General features: G+C 37.6%; 1 pseudogene; it reads right to left on the bottom strand.

The window, feature by feature from the left end:
- Nucleotides 1-23,451, bottom strand: LOC140549710 (scavenger receptor cysteine-rich type 1 protein M130-like; annotated as a pseudogene).
- Between the last annotated feature and the right edge of the window lie 1,070 nt (nucleotides 23,452-24,521).

Genomic DNA, 24,521 nt, shown 5'->3' with positions numbered 1-24,521 from the left:
TCAGTCTATCAACAACAAAAAACAGACTAAGAAGAGATATTATTCTGCTGCACTGTGATGATTTAAAAATCTGCAACCTTTAAATACTTAATATACTTAAATTGTAATAAAAATGTTTAAAGCTTTTGTTTAATAATTAGCAACGAACTCCTTGTAGTTTTTGTCAAACACTAAAACTGCATATTGATGCTTTTTCTCTCAGTTTTTTATGTCAACATTGCTTTACTGATACTGTTACATTTGGAACCACATTTTTTTTTCTTCAGTTCATTTTTAATGTATTGTACCAGGCGGTTTTGAATCTGATTCGGATTCATTTGAGAAATTTGACAGTTACTCAAATAGAAAACATAGCAGTGCTAACCTGTGTGTTATTCACCACAATAATGTTTAAATGATTATCTAAAAAAAAAAACTTTTCTTTTTAAATGTCTTGCATCTAAAGAGGTTTGAAGGTCATTTCCTGTGGAAAGACACTGGGTGTGGTCTCTCAGTCACATAGTTCATCTCTATTCATCTCTGAGGTTTCTCCATTACACCATCACAATCTGTAACTTTTTTAAATGAAAAGAATATTACACTACATACAACTTAATAACATAAACTGAAAGACTATGTGGGTTTAGTACACTAAATGACATCTCTATTATGTTAAACAATATTAGAAACAAACAAAAAAAATAGTGAGGATGTAACATGCCTGCACCTTTTACACATGAATGAAGAACGCATTTGTTACAAAGGAGTAGCATTCTACTCCACATCAAAACAATGAAGACACTTGGATTTTCATCGTACACCATAGATGGCACTCACCTTTTACGCCCAATACATTAGGTTCAGCAATGATGACATCATCATAGTCTGGTGCGCCCACTGCACCAAGAAAAGAAGATCAATAATAATATAATATAATAATATAATAATAATAATAATAATAATAATAATAATAATAATAAGACGAAGTATAAGAAACAAACCTTTCACAAGACATTTTTTTTGTGTTATTGCTACAGTTTTAGACAATTTCTCTACATAAATAAATGTTGGTTTGGTTCAGTGGTAACAGCATCATCATAGTTATTATTTTTTTGAAAAACAAATTAAAGTGAAAACAATGAATACGTCTAGGACCAAACTCACATACTTGAAATCATTATGTTTGTGATATATCTAGGATTTCCAAAAGGTCTAGAGTGACACTTCCTTTTCACAAGATTGACCACACCCATTTGAAGCACATTTCACTGTTATTTTCTATTAATGCTGGTTGTTACATTGATATGTAAGGCCTTCTATCCAGCTGGCCTAACCAACAGAAATGCTCACTTTTACCAAGATATCATCAGGGAAAGAAAATCTTGATTTGACAATATCTCATTGACCTTCTATAAGATCTTAATCATTTTGCTTTGCCTCCTAGGAGTTCCCCACTGCCAAATTAATTTCTACTAAAACAAGAAACACAGTGTTTCACCATCAAGGATTTGTCCAACAGCAATGACTTGATCATAGATCCCTGTTGTGTCCTCTTCTGCTGCATCACCTAAATCAAATAAAAGCACACTGTCCTTTTTAACCATTTTACACTGTAGGTTAACATGCAGAGTAAATCAGGAGATTCATTAATAAAGAAACTTACTCAGGCCACTGGTGATGACATCGTCATAATATTCTGCCTTTACTCCAGTCAGAGACTTTTCTAGAAAAAATCATGTAAGGAAAAGATGAATCTTTAAACAAAAGAATAAAGAAGAGACTTTCTTTGTTTCTTTGACAATATTGTTAATTTCACCTTAACAATAACAAATAGCAGAACATGTTGCTAGAAGAATTATATTAGGCACCACCTGATCAGACTAAAGAGACTAAATATATGTGCTTATTTTAATACTGGGTGTACTGTAAATGTTCCTGTCCCAACTGTTTAAAAACAATTGATTGTTCCAAAATAGTGATTGTAACATTTGTAGAATGGAGTTTGACACAAACGTGCTGCGATCTTGACTGAGAGAAGCTCCTTACCCATGTTCTCATAATCTTCAGAGACGATACTTGCTGTTAGAAGAGATCAGAACAGTCATGAAACATGTTTAGAATGCAGAAACTCCTACAAGCCTCTGAGTGCTTTAATCAGTGTGAATCAGGGTGATTATGGGAAGTAATTTCACACTAGCCAGTAGATAGACTTTATTGACAAGGTCAACAAGATGTGTACAAGATGTACTATAGCTTCTCATGCATTATAATCCAACCGCCTGTCTGTTAGACCCTAGTTCATTCATTCTGTTCAAGATGACTGCTCAGGACTTTCTTTTTTCCATTACTCTTATCCTAGCCACTCAGTTTCCCATTGCCTAACTCACTCTGTATCTCAGTCAGTCCCCCAGTCACTCATTTAATCAGTCACATTCCCATTCTACACACTTAATCTAATGCACCTAATACTGATTTAACTGAACTTTGTCTTATTAAAATTTACTTTAAAATAAAGAAAAGACTAAACAAACTACACTTTTTAAGCAATAAAACTCCATAATGCTCCATATATCACTCACCTCTTTGAGTTAGGTTATTGCTTTTTGTGATGTATAGGGGATTAATCTCCTCATAGACGTCCTCCACAGTATTGTGTCTTCTCTTAGAGAGCACTGTGAGAGAGAGAGAAACATGGAGTCAGTTCAGTAGAAGAGAAGACTGATGACAGACTGAAGGACTGATGATGTTTAGAGAATGTACAGAAAGTGGATTGTAGATGATCTCTGAATCTCCCTACCTCTCCTGAACACTCTGTTCTGGTTAAACAGCACAACCAGAAGCACTAAGGCCAGGAAGAGCACCGTTCCCAGAACCAGGAGAGATACTGGATAGATGTAGGGAACAGCTGGTGGAGGAGATTGTGGAGGAGGGTTTCTTCTCTTCACTGTTGGAACAGCTGGAAATAAAAACACAGAACTGAAACTGGGCAGATCTAAACAATCCATTCAGAAACATTTAGAAAAAAGCTTAGAGACAAAAAACATTACCTGTGGTGGTGGTGGTTGTTATAGGTGTAGTTGTCATAAAAGAAAATATACCTGTAAATACAGAACAAAAATTAACAATTGACAAAACATAAATAAAAATAAACAAATAAATAAAATTGAAAAATAAAAAAACATTTACATTTACATAATATGAACTGGACAATCTGAGCTGGTAGCTTACAATTTAAGTATAAAATATGACAAAGCAATATTAATCAACATATTTCATATTATAGATACTGAGGTCAAAATGTTATTATGAATCAGAAACTCCATGATCCAACAGACTCCTCTGACCTGCACAGGTGACTCCAGCATTGTAGGAGCATTCAGTGTGGTTCTTCAGGGAATGTGGACAGTCCCACAGGTTAATCTCATTCCCTCTACACTTCACTCTGTTTAGCCAGATAGTCCTTCCACCAGCACTACCACCACCATCAGCGCTCAGTGCCAGCCCACAGCCCAGCTGCCTGCAGACCACCTGAGCATCCCTAAAGTCCCACAGATCATCACAGACGGACCCCCACTCAGCATTATGATACACCTCTAGCCTCCCAGAGCAACTTCCTTTTCTCCCCCTCAGCCTCAGAGGAAGGCGCTCTACATCCCACACAAGAGAAGATTCAGATTGTGATTCATCAAAATGATTTTAGTTATTCAACACTGTACAGTAAAGATATGCAGTGCAGACTATTGTAACAAAAAGGAAAATGTACTGAATTAGTAATCATTAATGTTTACAGTTTTCTTTCAGTTTATTTTGGTTCATTTCTCAGATCAGAATTGAAATTCTCAAAACTGTTCATTCAATTTCCACATCTCTGTGCACATCATAATAGCTTTTTGCATTTTTTGTTTCACATTTTGCAAATGCTTTTGTACATTCATGCAAATGGTCATGTACAATTGTCAGCAGTTTTTTCCATTTTCAATTGATTATGTCATGTTTATTAAAAGGTGTTCAACAGATTGTCTGTTAAATTGTCTTACCCTCCAAAACATTTAGACTTTAGGTCATTGCCTAGGTCATTACATGCACAAATGTTAAGTATGTTGTTTTAATCTCTCAGGCATAATTTGTACATTTCTATGAAACTTTTTTGGCAAATTTTGGTAATTTATCCTAAATTGATTTGATCCTAGGGAAATCTTGGCTTTAAGTTAAGAAAAGGAATTTGTAAAGATTTAGATCAACTAATGGTCAAACAGCTCTCAGATAAGCCTCATAATGTGCAGTGATCTTGTAATTAAGAGCTTAGCTAGTTTCCTTCAGAACATATTTACAGTGTACCCTGTTGCCCTGACAACATGACTAAGAATTTTGACTGCCTTGTTCATAGGCAGTGACACACAGACTAGACATTCTGATGGCACTGACAATTAATTGACAATATTTACTTTTGAGGCAAAAACAAAGAATTCTGAGCGAGGTGTGTGCTTTTGCAGGTATATTATTGAGTTTTGCCGTTTGCGCTGTTTTGAGAATGCACTTCTTGTGATGCCAATGTAAATCATGATGTGAGAAATGTTCCAAATCAACTAAGAAAACCTGTAATACTGTCACAAATATCTGTAGGAGAAGTTACACCTCTAACACCTGTTATTAATGCTTGTCAAATTCAGACTGTATGTCTCCTTGCAAGTGTACTTACTTGAACACTGTCTGTAATGGGAAGATGAAGAGCATTTTAGATGGCCTCTTAACACATCACGAATTTCCTCTCCTTTGAATGTAAAAAAATCAATCATTGATTGATTCAGTAATAATCTTTTTACATTTAAAGATTTGTGTTTTATATTTGAGTACTTAGTTTTGAAGCCGGTTTATTATAAACACATGTAAATTACAGACACAGCCTGCACATTCATATTTTCTTTAACCTTATGAGACCCTGCATTCTCATATGGGGACATTAAATTTCTGCTTCTCTGCACCATGATACGTTATGATATGTTAATTTAATGTAATATGTTATTTTTTTCAACTTTGACCCTTTGGTGTCATATGAGGACATTGTTTTTTGCAAAAATGACTTCCTGCACAAAAACTAAGTTTAGTTTTTATACTTGTTAGGTCCTACTAATCCCAAATGCACACAAAGCAAAAGTCCAGGTCTCAGGAGGATAAAGAAAATCACATAACCACTACAAGCTGCCCTACCTAAGCAGGTAATCTGAGCCACTTCATTGTTATTATCACATGTATTCTGTTTCCAGGGGGAGGATGGACAGTGAAACAGAGTGGAGTCATGTTTCCTACATTTTACTTCATCCAGCCAGTTAGGAGCTGATTCCACTCTTGCTTTGCTCCAGGAATCACTGACAGGTCTTCCACAGTTCAGCTCTCGACAGATCAGACTCACTGTTTCTTCAGTCATCCCATTTACACACACATTCCCCCAGGTTCCATTGTAGAACACTTCCAAATTCCCTGCACAGCCCTCAGTGAGTCTGATCTCTTTAAACTCTGGTGGGAGAAGAAAGAATTATAGTGGCATGCAAGAGCTTGGGCGCCCCTGGTCAAAATAACTGATACTGTGAATAGTTAGTTGAGTAGAAGATTGGTTTTCAAAAGGCATAAAGTTAAAGATGAAATGATCTTGCACGTTTTAATCCTGTTTAATCCTGTTTAGTCAATTTCATACAATTTAGAGAGGAAGAAAGTGTTCTGGCATCTCAGATTACTTTTAATGAATTTGTTAAGGTGTTGGCTGGTTTACAATGATTGTGATAAAAGACCTAGTGATGCCAATTTGTAAAGCTTAATAAATACCATGAAGCACACTAGGACTCCTAAAATGATGTACTAACAATTAGGAGCCATGAGATCTTCTATGCAGCTTCATAGCTAAAAAAAATAGTTGATGCCTACAAATCAGGAGAAGCTAGCAGGTTTTCATGAAGGAAGTTTCTTTAGTTCTAGATGTATGTTTTTTTTTTTTTTTACTTAGCAGCTTACTAGAAGTTAACAAGCAAGAGGTGCTTAGCGAGTGACAACAGAAATTCTGACCTGGAGTGCCTAAACCTTTGCATGTCACTGTATACTGACTACATAGTGTTTAGATGCACATAAAACATTCTGATGTTGAAGAAAGTGTTTGTTCATTAACGTCTAAATGCTTGTAATTTCTTTTCTTTCTTCAAGAAAGTAAAAAAAAACTTTGCTTGACTTAAAAAATGTTCCCTTCATTAATGTCACTTCACCTGAGCACACGACTCCTACATCATCCTTGTGTCCACATTCTCCCTCTCCACACAGCTGATATCTGCAGTTCCACAGAGACGTCTCATTCCCCTCACACTCCACCTCATTCAGCCATATGGATCCAGTTCCAGCTCCAAACTGGGCTGGTACCAGAGCACTGAGGGCCACTCCACACTGCAGCTCTCTGCAGACCACCTGCGCATCCTCAATATCCCACAAGTCGTCACTCACTGTCCCCCATGAGCCGCTGTGGAAAACCTCCAGCCTTCCTGCACAGTCTCCCCCAGAACCAATCAGTCTGATAGAGCTGTGGACTCGAGTAAACTTACCTAAACACACACTCACATACAATCACACAGTAAATCACATGCACAGAACTGGTTTACATTATTGACACGTTACAGATGTTTTAGGTTAAGAATAGCATGTTGTTCATTGATCCTCTAAATATGAAATAAATATGGACTTACTTCTTCAATGGTTTATCTATATTGTAAGGATTAAGGTTATATTTAACTTTTTCAAACTCCTACCAGAGCAGGAGATGTACAGCTGTTCTCTGGAGCTGCAGTTGACTGCTTGTGCACTGCTGCAGTTCCCCAGATGAGCTTCACTCCCAGAACAGTTGAAACCCATCACACACATGGAGCTGTGTTCAGAACTTGATGGAGAGGAGCTGGAGATGTTGAGCACAGAACCACAGTCCAGCTGTCTGCAGACCACAGAGCCCTCAGACTCACTCCAGGAGTCCAGCAGAACTCTCCTCCAGTCCTGCCTGAAGTACACCTCCACCTCCCCCTCACACTCCATCCTTCCAGACAACTGAACTCGCCCCTCATGAAACGCCAGAAAGGAACCTGAAAAGCAAAACTCTCACTTAACTAGAATATTTTTTATTTGATTGTGGGTACAATAGACTTACATATTTCTCTTCTAGATCTTACCACTGCAGATGACTCCAACATCCTGTTTATGAGAGCATGCAGTTCGACTCCATGATGAAATGGGACATTTTGACAGGTGTGTTTCGTTTCCCTGACAATCAAACACATCAGCCCAGATCCGGCCACTCCCCTCCCCAAACCAGTCTGACCCCAAAACAGCCACAGCACTCCCACACTTCAGCTGACCACAGAGGACACTGGCAGCTCTCATATCCCAGCTTACATCACACACTGTGCCCCAATCACTGAGGTACTGGAGCTCTATTCGACCAGAACAGGAGTCTGAGCTGTTCATCAACCGAGCCTGAGTGTGACCTGAAAAAAACATCATGTTACAGAAATAAACATAGATTGAATGAACCATTTTGTTTCCGAAAATGTAACTAGCAATGGCAAAGTTTACTAAAATTTTTAATTTATTTTTTAATGAAACCTTTAAATATTCATACTGTACCAGCACACACCAGTCCCACATCACTGTCATGGGAGCAGTTTTGTTTGAGTGAAGATGATGTTGGACAGAAGTGAATCTGAGATTCGGTGCCTCTACACTGAAGGTCCTCTGACCACACCTGACCCTCCCCTCTGCCAAAAGCAGCTGCTCCCAGCACCTCCACAGGAAGCCCACAGCCCAGCTCTCGACACATAACCTCTGCATCCTGCTGGTCAAAGTCAGCATCACACACTGTGACCCAGGTCTTATTGTGAAGAACCTCTACTCTCCCAGAGCACAGGTGTGGACCGTTAGTAAGTCTGGACATGTAACCTGCGTTGGAATAACATTAATTACTGTGCATAGCAAAGAAATAGTAGATTTGTAAAAACCTGAACAAGATACCTGATACAGCATAAGTGTTAGTTTTGTTTTTTCACTCAATTGCATACATTATATATGTTATGTGGAAAAAACTTTGTGAAAAAAAAATTCTTAATTACATTTGGTTGACAGTAAAACTGTGTAAATGGAGATATAGGGTGCATCCCAAGTGCTCTTTTTGGGGTATGAAGTATATAGTGTAGGTAAAAGTGTCAGTATACTGAAATGTCTACGATACATACTCAGAACCTTATGTTTTTTGAGAAAGATAATAATAATAATATTATAATAATAATAATATTAGTTATTAATATCAGCTGATAATTGATTTATAGTAATTATCAGCATTATGTTATAATGTGGAAATGATGCACAAATCATCCATCATTTAAATTTGATTGGATTAAAGTTAGGTGAAGAGACTGACTTTTGTTCTGACATAAATGAAGTACAGGAACATTTTCAGGAGAGTCTGTCAGACAGGCTTGATTTAATGTTGAGTGTGAGTAACAGATACTATTATCACAAAACCACTGGTTCTGAAAAAAGATTTAAGTCATCCAATCCCATTTACACCTGAATATTAGTTTAAAATGAATCTTTTGTGAATAAAATGGTAAGATTTAGAGTGCACTATACCCGAACATATGACTCCAGCATCTTCACCATGATTACAATGTTCACCCATTGCTCTTGATCTACAGTGTTTAAGTGTAGACTCTGATCCAGTACATTCTACCTCATCCATCCAAATTGATCCCGATCCTGGTCCAAAATGAGAAGCTTTCAGTGCATCTACAGCCTCTCCACAACCCAGCTCTCTACACACCACTGTAGCATCTATCATATCCCAGCCATCATCACACACTGTTGCCCATGTTCCATTATGAAGAACCTCTACCCTTCCAGCACAGCGACTGCCACCATCCACCAACCTTACACTGCCTATACACCAACAGAGAGAGAGAGAGAGAGAGAGAGAGAGAGAGAGAGAGAGAGAGAGAGAGAGAAAGAAAGAGAGAATATATATTTAGCATAGTGTGCGAAATGTGGTTGATTAAAATACAAATACAAAGTATTTTACAAAGACACATGCTGTCAAATAGTCAGAAAGTGATTGTAGTTTTCACTATGCAAAACCTATTACAGAACATTTTTAGGAATTTGTCCTACTGCCCAATTCTTAGTTAGTGAGAACATGTCTGGAGTGATCAGATGAGCAGTGAGGAGTTTTGTTTCCCATAGTAGTTGCTAATTGTAATATTACTGTATTAAATTTATTTTCAATTTTATGTCACAAACACAGAAAACGTTTTTTAACTAGAACAAAAAATACAGTGCTTTGTTTACGTTGAACCATTCAAAATTATTGAAATGGGGCAAAGAGTTGCATACAACACAATCACTCTTTTGGCACTCATAGTCTTGATGAAATGTATTTAATAGAAAGATATAATAATATTAGTTATTAATATCAGCTGATAATTGATTTACAATAATTATCAGCATTATGTTATAATGTGGAAATGATGCACACATCATCCATCATTTAAATTTGAGTAGATTAAAGTTAGGTGAAGAGACTGACTTTTGTTCTGACATAAATGAAGTACAGGAACATTTTCAGGAGAGTCTGTCAGACAGGCTTAAATGTTTTGCTGTGCTAAACATAATCATTTAATCAGCACTGTAGAAAGAAAAAAAACTGTACTATAAACCGTGTTATGCTGTAAATACATGAAAAGAATCTGAAAGAAGTTGCTGCTACAGTTCAATGTGTAATCGACATTTTGTGACACAGTGAAACAAATGAACGCCAAAACACAGAAATAGAAATTACTTATTGTCCTTGTGTTAATCCATCTTCACTTTGCATTCTCAACTACTGCTATATCCTTTTAACATATTTTGTTTTAATATATGATTTGCTAACTATTTATTATTATTATAAAACTTTAACAAAACCATTTAATTTAAACTAAAGAGAGAGAAATGTTTTAGATTATTTTGATTATTTAATGGTGAGAGTTCACTTACCAGCTGTGGAGAGTGTGATTATGGAGGACAGAAGAATGAGAAGCACACAGCTGTCCATCTCCCTCTGACCTGCACACACTCCGTTCAACTCAGCAGCAGAACAAGCTTCACCTCCACTCCCCCAGAGAGACTGAAGACACTGAGAGAGAGAGAGAGAGAGAGAGAGAGAGAGAATGAGAGAGAGAGAGAGAGAGAGAGAGAGAGAGAGAGAGACCCCACAGCTGCCAATCACACTCACTATGACCTTATTAGAAAGAGGAGAGGAAACCATCAAACATTTTCAGTGACAAATCAGAGGAGGCATTTTTTTCTTTCTCCATATTTATCAAAAGAGCGTCAGCGCTGATCAACACAACCCCACCTCCCTCTCTAGAGGAGTGTGTGTGTGTGTGTGAGGGGGGAGACACCGGCAGTGTGGTAGGAAACTCATCAACATACAGGAGACTGACTTTAGAGAGAGGAAACACTCCAGCTTTAATGCTGCACCTGCAGAGAGCTGATCCATACACTGATAAGTACCTCATACACACATACAATCTTGTATTTGTTATATTTACTTTCAGGATAATGTATAATAATGTAATTCCTCATTTTTTATGTCATTTTATCATACACAAACTGGCATAACAGACATTTGCTGGTTTTATACAAAGGCAGGCAAGTTTAAAAAAGATCTGTTAAAAATCAAGCAAGTAAAAATGACCTGGTTTCCAAAAGACAAGAAGTCAAAGAAAATACTTTTTTAAAATAAAGATAAAGCTTTAAAACATCAAAAATGATGCACAGTTATGCATTATCTCTTCATTATCTATCTGTATAGTATTGTTATTTGTTTGTACTTAGGGTCGACCTAAGGCAGATTTGTTGTGAAAGGCGCTACATAAATACATTTTGAATTGTATTGAATTTAATATTACTTAGTGACACCCCTTTTGGCAAGTATAAGTTTTTTGTAGTCTCTAAGTTTCGTTCAATTCTTGTTTGGGGGATTTGTGTGGGGAATTGCTGTAAAAATCATCCTTTCATCTATAGTTTTTTGTTTGTTTGTTTGTTTGTTTGTTTGTTTGTTTGTTTGTTTGTTTGTTTGTTTGTTTGTTTGTTTTTAACAGAAATTCTGATGTTTAAATAAAACTTGATTGCTTGGAGTGCTCTGACTCCCCCTGTCCTTCTAAACTCACTTTGATTTATATAGGCATTGTATATGTAGTATTTACATATGGCATTTTTCTCATTTACAATATTTAGTATGTGGTATAACCTTATTACTTTATTCATTATTCAATTGTAACATGTAACAGAGGTTATTGTGCACAATTAAAAACTCCATTAGTGTAACTGTTAAACAACATAAAGTTGAACTTACTAAACTGCACTGTTTTATTTATTATTCAGATTGACAAAAAGCATACTGCCATGCTAACTCTTAATTATATTTCTGTTCCCTAACCAACAAAATATACAGAAAGAAAAAACCCTGCATATTCTAGTCAAGTACTTTTTTGTTCCAAAAATGAAAGAGTAGATTTAGAGCACAGTATTAGTCTAAAGAAAATAGCAATGTGATTTAGCAGTCATTAACTTCCCTCACACACCATTCAGTCTGGCCTAAGGATCTTGAGCTGGAGAATCAGGAATTCTTATAGGCCATGTCTAGGAAATTTTTACATAGATTTTATTTGACACCATTAAGATAATAGTTAAATAATAATAATAATAATAATAATAATAATAATAATAATAATAAATTATGATCAAGCCTAAAGAAACATTTGAAGCACCTTATACCTTATACCTAAATATGTGTTTTTGCTCATGGTGTCCCGTCATGGCATGTAATATTTTCTCTTGATCATGGTTCTCTTGCATTGTCTGCATTGTACAGGTTTGGGGATTTGTCTATTATCTGTGATATTTGTCAATATTTTTCAAATAAACAAAGAAATCAAATGAAACCAAATGAAATGTGAAACTGCCTCCATCATATTTATTTAATATTCATCAGGACATGTTTATCAGAACACTGTTTTTAAAAAGTGGACAAATAGCATAAAATAATATTAACAAAGTAATTTACAGTGTTTAAAATAACTGCACTTTCAGAAAAAGGAACCAAGCTATGGTACCTTGCTTGTCACTGGGGTGATACCACCAAGTACAGTGACATGCAGGTCTGGCCATCCCTGGTCCCAATTTCTGTTAAATGGAAAATAGTTAAGTGAGTAGAAGATGAAATAATCTCCAAAATCCATAAAGTCAGAGATGAAACATCCCTTTCAACATTTTAGGCAAGATGGCTTCTAAAAATAATTGCTTAGAAAAAGCCAGATGATTCTAACTTTATAAATAAACTTAAACCTTGTCTCAACCATCTGCATGGGCTCCTCTAAACAATAACAATTATCTTTAATGATCTTTAATGCCCTCAAAGCAGGACATAGTATTTTCTAGATAGCCACACCCTCAGATGGTAATGTTATTTAAAAAACAGCTGGTAACAGGAATGGTGGAGGCCAACGTAGAGACCTGAAAGACAAAGAAAACCTTCTGAGAGAACTACTGACAAGAATACTAGAAAGAAAAATTAAAAACACTGTTTGATTGCAAAACACTTCGAGAAGATTAATACTCTGGAGACTCTGTAGTGATGGTGCACTATTGTACCATGAAGAAATACAGAATAAATGTGACCATATTAGAAGAGTCATCAAAAGTGAACCTTCTCTGTGTCTTCACCACAGTTCGGCTTCAGATATTTTAAAAGCACTTCTAAAAAAAACCTACTCCTGTCCTGAGAACTGATGTTTAAACAGAGCTTTTTTGGCTGAATTTATAACACACAGCTGTTAAGAATGGGGTGGACTGATAATGCTTTGGGTTTGTGTTGCAGTTAGTGGCAATGAAAACATGTCCCTAGTAGACAAGATGAACTACCTCAAGAGGCACAAGTTGAAGGTGCATGTGCAGAGAGACTTTATTAGGGCTATAGCAACACTCATCATCAGGACAGGCAGAGATCAGGATACAGGCAGGCAAGTACAATACAGGTGCAGGTCACACAGGTGCAATGCAGGTCAGAATTTAAGGCAGTGGGTCAAAACCAGAAAAAAACAATTAAGCACCACAAACCCATCAGTATCATTTTCTTGTAAAAATCTTTCTAATTAAAATTAGCTAATGACATTATCTAATTAATTGAAAAGATTCAAAATATTTTCATGAAAGTAAAAAATTAAATAAATGTGTAAAGCTATAATTAGCCTGTATGTATGAAATGTGATCCATGATGAAATTATATGTTGGTTTTAACGTAATTCTCTGAAGAAGGACAGTGGGTGTGGTCTCTCAGTCACATGACTTATCTCTGTCTGAGGCTCCTCTTCCACATCATTATAATCTATAAAATTAAAGTGGAACTCTTAGTAATTTAGAAGGCATCTAAGATTGTGTTTCACAGAAATACACATATTAAGATCAAACTGCATATTTTTCAGCATATTTATTCCACTATTGATAAATAAATACCATAATACTATGATGATCCATGTGTGTGAAGTGGCCTTGGGGCTCAAACCAAAGTTTGCTTGTCCAACATTTTTTATGATATAAATATAATTCTAAAAATGTATACAATATAAATTTGTATAATATATATAATATTTATATATTATATACATTTGACTTAGTAGATAAAAACTGCACTTGTTCTAACAATGCTCTTCTTACCCACATTAAAATAATGAGGATGCTGATTCTTTATCATGTGACATGGATAATGTAAACATATTTTCTTCAGATTTCCTGTGCATTTCATTTAAATCACTGAATCCACCCTCCACACATCTGTAATGTAGCAGTGAACGCACAATCAGCCACTCACCTTTAACCCCTCCTGCATCCTGTTCAGCAGTGATGACATCATCATAGTCCTCTGGTGTGTCCACTGCAGCAACATGAGAAGATCAGTTATAAGAATAAGAAAGATTCAGACTGTAGAAGTTTGAAATGATTTCACTACATGAATAAAACCATACTGGTCTTAATGGTGGAGTTTGGTTCAGTGGGAACAGCATCATCATAGTTATCTGACACATCTTCTGTCAGAGTGCAGAGAGAAAGCTCATTAAATTATCAATGATAATGTTCATTCTTGAGATCAGTTGTGGATATAGGTCTGCCACCCAGAGCAATATCTTGCAGGCAGAACCCCAACAAAGAAAATTGGAATGGTAATATTTGCATGTCATGTCAATGATATTATCTTGCTAAAGGATGGGTAATTTATTGATACTCAATGTCAAGTGTCAAGTCAACAACACAAATAGGATTAGATGTCCAGTTTGGGAAGAAAATAGAAAAACAAAATAAGAGAAATGCACAAAAGGTATGCAACTGCTATATCATCTTCATTTGAGTCAACGAGTATACACACATGGACAAAATTGTTGGTTCCCCCTTGGTTAATGAAAGAAAAACCCACAATGGTCACAGAACAACTTGAATCTGACAAAAGTAATAATAAATAAAAATTCTATGAAAATGAACAAATGTAAATCCTACATTGATTTTGAACCAGAATTATTTTTAAAAGTAAACTCATTAAACAGGCATGGACAAAAATGTTGGTAATGCTATATATACACATAATTTACAAATAAATTCTTTAAAAATCCTACAATTTGATTTCCTGGATTTGTTTTTCACATTTTGTCATTTTACTCAATTTGTCACATGCATTCCTCACCTATTTGACACGAGTAATTTCTGTTGGTGATGTATCTGGGGTCGATCTCCTCATAGATGTCCTCAGGCAGAGTCTTCTGCTTCCTCTTAGAGAGCACTGTGAGAGAGACAGAGAGAAACATGGAGTCAGTTCAGTAGAAGAGAAGACTGATGACAGACTGAAGGACTGATGATGTTTAAAGAATGTACAGAAAGTGGATTGTAGATGACCTCTGAATCTCCCTACCTCTCCTGAACACTCTGTTAAACAGCACAACCAGAAGCAATAAGGCCAGGAGGAGCACCGTTCCCAGCACCAGGAGAGACACTGGTGTAAGAGTGGTTAGTTTCTTTGCTGTCTGACCCACTGGAAAAAACACAGAACTGAAACTGTATAGAGCTGAACAATCTATTCAGAAACATTTTTTAAAAATGAGACAAAAAGTACATGTGGTCATGGAGGTGGTGTTTGTTGCCAGGGGTGTTGTACTTGTAGGCCCAACCATGTCTGTAAATACAGAAACACTGTGATCAATGTATTTTAAATTTTTCTTCTTGCATTTTATTAACTGTAGTTTAAGTGTTTATACTGGAGTCAGACGGCTCCACTGACCTGCACAGGTGACTCCAGCCCTGTGGGAGCAGTCAGTGTGGTTCTTCAGGGAATGAGGACAGTCCCACAGGTGAATCTCATTCCCTCTACACTTTACTCTGTTCAGCCAGATAGCTCCTCCACCAGCATCAAAGGTAGCACTCCCATTAGCACTCAGCGCCGGCCCACAACCAAGCTGCCTGCAGACTACCTGAGCATCCCTGATGTCCCACAAATCATCACAGACAGACCCCCACCCAGCATTATGATAGACCTCCAGCCTCCCAGAACAGCTTCCCTCTTTTACATTTAGCCTGAGAGGAAGATATTCTAAATCACACACAAAGATAGTCTCAAAATCTCTCTGGATAGTACAATATAAAGAAATATATCAAACACCAAATAGAAATACAATATATTGTCCAAACTCTTATAACTACCCACTCATATAACTATTCACCAAAACACACAATGAAAATACACAATATGTAGGGGTGTAACAACAAACTTAGCCTATGCAAATGTGCTTAATATGTAAATATCTTGTCACTTCTATCACTCCTACCAAAGATTTAAGCCTTCATGTTCCTAGGTGAGAAATTAAGTTTCTATAGGTGTTCACTTTTTCTGGTTTAAACATACAGCAATATCAAACGCAATTTGAATGAAAATAGCACAGTATTTAGTCAGTGTACAGTCACTGTCACAACCTAATGATGTACACTGTCACTGTCATTTTTTTGATGCACTCTAACATTGTTACTAGTGGTATGCTTACGTATTTAAAATTTTGTTGTTCAAAATTAAGTGGTCAGTGTAGACTGAAAAGAAATAAACTGTTTTGCCGTTTACTTAGGAAAGAACAATTTTAAACATCTTCAGAAAGATGTCATTAATTCTCTTTTCAAGAGATTAATGAAATGAGGAGCCTTACTTGAACACCATTTCTGGTAGAGAGATGAAGAGCATGTCTGTTGAGTCTGTGACCAGCTTTGGGATGCTGTGAACAAATCAAACTCTTTAATTAGTCTCTTTAAATAGTCTAACAGTCAGATTATTTTGTGCTAGTTAATTAATTAATTTTACTAATTGCGATACATTAAACCTGCCTACCTGAGCAGATAATCTGAGCCACCTCATTGTTATTATCACATTGGTTCTGTCCCCAGGGGGTGGATGGGCAGTTAAACAGAGTGGAGTCATGTTTCCTACATTTCACATCATCCAGCCAGTTAGGAGCTGATTCCACTCTTGCTTTAGTAGCCTTCTCACTCCCAGTTCTTCCACAGTTCAGCTCTCGACAGATCAAACTGGCTGTGTCTTGACTCATCCCATTCACACACACATTCCCCCAGGTTCCATTGTAGAACACCTCCAGATTCCCCTCACAGCCCTCAGTGAGTCTGATCTCTTTAAACTCTGGAGGGAGAAAAAAATACTTTATTTTGAAGTAAAGTGTTGCAATATATTTCTAGTAGTACATTATATATACACATATGGACAAATTTGTTGGTACACCTCAGTTATTGAAAGAAAAACTCACAATGGTCTTAGAAATAACTCGAATCTGACAAAAGTAATAACAAGTAATAAGTAATAATTCTGAAAATGAACAAACAGGCCTGTACAAAAATAATAGTACCCCTGAATAATAAACAGACATGTTAAATCAAGATGTGTCCACTAATTAGCATCACAGGTGTCTACAACCTTGTAATCAGTCAGTGGGGCCTATACAGGTGCTGGTCATAAAATAAGAATATCAGGAAAAAGTTGATTTATTTATTTATTTTATTTATTTCCATTCAAAAAGTGAAACCAACTGTATGGAGATGCAGATTTCATTTTCCAACAGGACTTGGTACCTGCACACAGTGCCAAAGCTACCAGTACCTGGTTTAAGGACCATAATATCCCTGTTCTTAATTGGCCAGCAAACTCGCCTGACCTTAACCCCATAGAAAATCTATGTGAAGAGGAAGATGCGATACGCCAGACCCAACAATGCAGAAGAGCTGAGAGACCCTATCAGAGCAACCTGGGCTCTCATAACACCTGAGCAGTGCCACAGACTGATCGAGTATATGCCACGCCGCATTGCTGCAGTAATCCAGGCTAAAGGAGACCCAACTAAGTATTGAGTGCTGTACATGCTCATAATTTTTATGTTCATACTTTTAATTTGCCCAACATTTCTAAAAATTATTTTTTTGTATTGGTCTTAAGTAATATTCTAACTTTCTGAGATACTGAATTTGTGGTTTCATTAGTTGTCAGTTATAACTATCAAAATTAAAAGAAATAAACACTTGAAATATATCAGTCTGTGTGTAATGAATGAAAATAATATACAAGTTTCACTTTTTTAATGGAATTGCTGAAATAAATAAACTTTTTCATGATATTCTAATTTTATGACCAGCACCTGTATATAGGGCTACAGATAGTCACTGTGCTGTTTGGTGACATGGTGTGTATCACACTCAATATGAACCAGAGGAAACGAAGGAAAGAGTTATCTCAGGAGATTAAAAAGAAAATTATAGACAAGCATGTTAAAGGTAAAGGATGTAAGACCATCTCCAAGCAGCCTGATGTTCCTGTGACTACAGTTGCACATATTATTCAGAAATTTAAGATCCATGGGACTGTAACCTCCCTGGATGTGGCCGCAGAAGGAAAATTGATGACAAATCAAAGAGATGGACAATACAAATGGTAACAAAAGAGCCCAGAAAAACATTTAAAGAGATTAAAGATGAACTTTAAGCTCAAGAAACATCAGTGTCAGATCACACCATTTGTCGTTGTTTGAGCCAAAGTGGACTTCATGGGAGACGACCAAGGACACCATTGTTGAAAACAAATTTATAAAAAAGCCAGACTGGAATTTGCCAAACTACATGTTGACAAGCCCCAAAGCTGTCCTATGGACAGATGCGACAAAACTTTTGAACTTTTTGCCAAAGCACATCAGCTCAAGAAAAGAACACTGTCCCCACTGTGAAACATGGAGGAGGCTCTGTCATGTTCTGGGGCTGCTTTGCTGCATCTGGCACAGGGTGTCTTGAATCTGTGCAGGGTACAATGAAATCTATCTAGGGATTCAACAGATAAATGTGCTGCCCAGTGTCAGAAAGCTTGGTCTCAGTCACAGGTCATAGGTCTTGCAACAAAAGAATGGCTAAGAGGAAAACATTGGACTATTCTGAAGTGGCCTTCTATGAGCCCTGACCTGAATCCCATTGAGCATCTTTGGAAGGAGCTGAAACATGTCATCAGGAAAAGGCACCCTTCAAACCTGAGACAACTGGAGCAGTTTGCTAATCAGTAGTGGGCCAAAATACCTGCTGAGAGGTGCAGAAGTCTCTTTGACAGGTACAGGAAACAGTTGATGGCAGTTATTGCCTCATAAGGTTGTGCAACAAAATATTAGGTTAAGGGTACTATCATTTTTGCCCAGGCCCGTTTAATAAGTTTCAGATTCAAGTTATTTTTGTGACCATTGTGGGTTTTTCTTTCATTAACCGAGGGACTAAGGGGTACCAAATATTTTGTCCGTGTGTGTGTGTGTATATATATATATATATATATATATATATATATATATATATATATATATGTTAAACATTTGCGGTCACTGTTAATGGTTGGTGAACGACAAGATGAAAGAACGACAGCAGTCACTTTAACACTTTACCTGAGCACACGACTCCTACATCATGCTTGTGTCCACATTCTCCCTCTCCACACAGCTGATATCTGCAGTTCCACAGAGACGTCTCGTTCCCCTCACACTCCATCTTTTTCAGCCATATGGGTCCAATCCCATCTCCAAACCGGGCTGGTACCGGAGCACCGAGGGCCACTCCACACTGCATCTGTCTGCAGACCACCTGTGCATCCTTAATATCCCACAATTCATCACTCACTGTCCCCCATGAGCCACTGTGGAAAACCTCCAGCCTTCCTGCACAGTCTCCCCCAGAACCAACTAGCCTGATGGAGCTGTGCACTCGGTTAAACTTACCTACACCCACACATAAATTAATATATTTCATTAATATATATATATATATATTTTATTTTATTTTATTTTATTATTTTTTTTTATTATTATTATAAGGAAAATTAGGAATTTGTACCACAGCAGGTGATGTATAGCTGTTCTCTGGAGCTGCAGTTGACTGCTTGTGCACTGCTGCAGTTCACCAGATGAGCTTCACTCCCAGAACAGTTGAAACCCTTCACACACACGTAGCTGTGTTCAGAACTGGATGAAGAGGAATTGGAGATGTTAAGCACAGTGCCACAGCCCAGCTGTCTGCAGACCACAGAGGCCTCAGACTCACTCCAGGAGTCCAGCAGAACTCTCCTCCAGTCCTGCCTGAAGTACACCTCCACCTCCCCCTCACACTCCATCCCTCCAGACAACCGCACTCGCCCCTCATGAAATGCCAGGGATGAACCTGAAGAGGAAAACCATCACTTAACCTAAATATTAAGAACCTGAATGGAAGAACTATCAATGAACTAAAGTATAATATTTTTTTGTTTAAATATGGGGCAAGGAGTTGCACAATTATTTACTAAAATTATGTTGGTACCACAATACCACTAATCCCATCTACCCCACGTATCACAAATTTAAATAACTGAGACTAATCTTCCACCAAAAACTGCAGTCATCCTGCTTTTTTCCACTGCCATCATCCTTTGATTTCACCTTCAATGCATAGAGCATAGAAATATTGTTGTCTCAGTAACTCCTTTTGATTTTGATTATTTCTTTTTATCTTTTTATCCTTCACTCTCTACCTCCTTTACATTCTCTGCAGTTTCTTCCACCACTCACTGCAAACTGCAACCCCCTACCCCCCCACCCCTTTACTTCTTGCTTCAACTATCACAACCACCCTGTCACATCTTGATTCCATCTGGAAACTGCCATATAAATCTAAAAATCCAACCCCCAATCTGCAAAACCCATTCTATCCACGCTGTTCCAGGTAATTGCCCCTTTCTCCTCTTTCATTTCATCAAGGAACAGTTCCTTGTCATCAGGTCATGTCTGTCCTCACCATTTTTAGAATAGGAAGATTAGGCTTGACTACTGCATTTCCCTAGTGGCTAGACAACCTACATATGCCATGCCCTTACAACTGGTCCATAATGCAGCGGCAAAACTTGTCTTCAATCTTCCTATTTAGCTTCCTATAGCTCCTGCATCATATTTAAAACCCTGACCTACAAGCCAAAAATGGACCAGCCCCTCTACCTTGTGGCAATTATCAAAACCCATTTTGTACCAAGAGCCCTTTAAGCTTCATTTACCAACAACAAGATATGTAATGGTTGGTGTGGCGCAACAGATAACACCACTACCTGTCACACACACGCCATGTGGGAGACTGGGGTTTGATTCCCAGTCCGGGTGACTATGCTGCGCTACACCAATAAGAGTCCTTGGGCAAGACTCCTAACACTACACTGACCCTCCTTTGTAATACCAGTAACCTTGTAAGTCGCTCTGGATAAGAGCGTCTGCTAAATGCCGTAAATGTAAATGTTTGACCCAACAACAAGATATATAAAATACAAGCATCTCTCCTGACACCATGATGGTGAAACAAACTTCCCTTGGAACAGTCACTTGCTGCCTACAAATGTCAGCTGAAGAACCATCTCTTTCAATAGCACCTAAGTTAGCACTAATCTTGCACTTATCAAAGGCTCATGATTGCATTTATATCTTACACTGAATCCTTTCAAATTCAGGCACAGCATAGTCTATGGATGATGCTGATGAGTATTGTACATCATTTGTTCTAGACATGCATAATTCTAAACTTGTTAGGATGTATGCCTAGAGGTATCTTTGGAATCTAACTAATTCACACTAGCTGAAGAGAAGCACATTTGTAAGCTGCTCTGGATAAGAGTATCTGCTTAAAATGCAAATATATTACTCTAAAATGAAGTACACAATTTTTAAGAACTCACCACTGCAGACGACTCCAACATCCTGTTTATGAGAGCATGCAGTTCGACTCCATGATGAAATGGGACATTTTGACAGGTGTGTTTCGTTCCCCTGACAATCAAACACATCAGCCCAGATCCGGCCACTCCCCTCCCCAAACCAGTCTGACCCCAACACAGCCACAGCACTCCCACACTTCAGCTGACCACAGAGGACACTGGCAGCTCTCATATCCCAGCTTACATCACACACTGTGCCCCACTCACTGAGGTACTGGAGCTCCACTCGACCAGAACAGGAGTCTAAGCCGTTCATCAGATGAGTCTGAGTGTGACCTGAATAAACATTTTTTTTTTTATTATTTTAATTATTTTCTTTTTGAAAATGTGAAAAGAAGTGGCAACATTTAGTAAAGTTTAGAACCAGAAACATTTAAATATTCATACTGTACCAGCACACACAAGTCCCACATCACTGTCATGGGAACAGTTGTGTTTGAGTGAAAATGATGTTGGACAGAGAGTAATGTCAGATTCATTGCCTCTACACTGAAGCTCCTCTGACCACACCTGCCCCTCCCCTCTGCCAAAAGTAGCTGCTCCCAGCACCTCCACAGGAAGCCCACAGCCCAGCTCTCGGCACACAACCTCTGCATCCTGCTGGTCAAAGTCAGCATCACACACCGTTCCCCAGGTTTCTCCATGAAGCACTTCTACTCTCCCAGAGCACAGGTGGAAACCATCAGTGAGTCTGGACTTTCTGTGACCTGTGTGTGTATTTAAATTTGATTTAAACTATTATTAATAATATAATATAGTATAGTATAGTATAATAATTATGATTGGAAACATAGTTGATGAAGATACTTACGAATAAAGATATAGACTAGGACTAGGCTTACTCCCTCTCTGGGAAGCTAGTCCATTTGGTAAAAAATAATAAAAGTGTATGTTTGATTTCTGAACAAGTGTACCCCGTTGTTGTGTTTATATGATTTTCATGATATTACATGATAGTCACTGTCATTCTTTCGGGTCTCGCACCTGCCTTTGTTGATTCCTCACACTACATTTTTCGACAGTCCCTCACTTCTGGAGGACTGGAGGACACTTTTATTATTAGGGGCAGTGGTGGCTCAGTGGTTAGAGCGCTGGGATCTCAATAACATGGTTGTGGGTTCGATTCCCGGGCTCGGCAAGCTGCCACTGTTGAGCCCTTTACCCTCTCTGCTCCCCGGGTGCTGGAGTTGGCCGCCCACCGCCGTGTGTGTGTGTTGCGGAGGACACATTTACAGTACAGTGACAAATACGTGCACCTTTACTCTGTCACCCAATCATTACTATGATCGTCATCACCCAAAATGATTAATGACACTTAGCTATGCTTTATTATCCCCTGTGCTAAAATGTGCTTAAATACCTGTATTGCCAACGATTTCCGATCGTTTCTCTGATCTGTATTTCTCTGGTTTATTATTCCTATTTACTCTGGTTTAAGAGAAGGAGGGAGAGAGAAAGAAAGAGATAGGGAGGGAGAGAGAGTAAGTAGTTCTCAGCTACTCTCAATCTCAAACATGTGAGTCAATGGATGGTTTTGTTAGCCAGTCTGCCCCTTTTTATCAACCAATGTTTGAAGCTATTTCAATTGATTACATTATAATACTGTACAGCTTTTTCTTTAGTAGAAAGTCTCTCATGTACTTTCATTTGAGAACCACTGGTGTTTCAGCCTAATTACTATTAAAGTATTAATTAAAATGAATCTGGTGTGAAGAAACTGTTAATGCTTATGTTAATACAGATTCTTATTTAGGATGTGATGACTGTGTGCACTTTACCTGAACATATGACTCCAGCATCTTCACCATTATCACAGTACTGTTTACCCATTCCTCTTGATCTACAATGTTTCAGTGTAGACTCTGATCCACTACAGTCCACCTCATCCATCCAGATTGGTCCTGATCCTGATCCAAAGTGAGCACCACTCAGTGCATCTACAGCCTCTCCGCAACCCAGCTCTCTACACACCACTGCAGCATCTCTCATATCCCAGCCATCAGCACACACTGTTATCCACTGCCCTCTATGAAAAACCTCCACTCTTCCAGCACAGTGACTGCCACCATTTGCCAATTTCACACTGCCTAAACAACAAGCAGAGAGAATAAGAAACTTTTCTGTATGTTTGCTTTTGATGAATCAATAAAATTAACTAAAAAATGCATCATCATCTCATAAACATGTTCAACATGGAGACAAAAATATGAGATTACTGGACTCAGTACAGCATGCCTTTACTGGATGCTATTTGTGATGACATCACAAATTGTTCAAATATATGTTCCCACTATATAACATACACTTTTTATGATAGGCAGTTTATCAGGTGTATTACAGCAGACAGCCTTGAGTGATCAGATGGACAGTGAGCAGCTTGATGATCCTTTTCACAGTAGTTGCTCATTATGAATCTTCCTATTAAATGTATATTGCTTATGCAATTTTATAATTATCAAAACCCTTCCAACTCCAGATTGTTTGGTCTGATTGTGTGATTCTGGCTTATATTCAGCTTTTTGGTAGTTTAATTTCTGCATAGCAACAGTTTATTAAGGATTTTTTCCATCGGAATGAAAGGGGTGCATTCTTATTCTTATTCGTAACGATGACACCCAACCAACTGTTTGGCAACCACATGAGACAACAAAACAATCATGTAACACTATAGTATAAGACCAGTGAACTGATCAGTGATTTCTCAGGCATCTACAGATCTGAACTCAGGCACTAATTCACAACTTAATTCAGCAGATTCTAAACTAATTGTATTGCTGCTAATATGAAAGACTATTGATATTATACTGAATGTATTCAGATGCTTCGCTGCTGCTACATCACTGATATGTTGTTTATTTAATCTTGCCCCCCTAAATCTAAACTGAGCAACCACTTAAAAAAAGTATCACCACAACCAATTAGCAACACTATGGAAAGCACTAAGCAACAGTAGAGCAACCACCTGGTATGACATTACAATTGCTTAGCAACACTCTAGCAACCACTAGAGTTAATAAAGAAAAATCTGCCAATAAATGCTAAATGAGGTAAAGGACTTTCAAGAGAATCTGTCAGATGGACTTCATTCTGTATAATTCAGAGTCTTGAATTTAGAGGAATTTAATGTTGATGACGTTCA

The sequence above is a fragment of the Salminus brasiliensis genome, chromosome 2 (assembly GCF_030463535.1).
Source record: "Salminus brasiliensis chromosome 2, fSalBra1.hap2, whole genome shotgun sequence".
NCBI lineage: Eukaryota > Metazoa > Chordata > Actinopteri > Characiformes > Bryconidae > Salminus > Salminus brasiliensis.
Note: the sequence above shows the minus strand (reverse complement) of the source record. Positions and strands in the feature narration are given on the sequence as shown.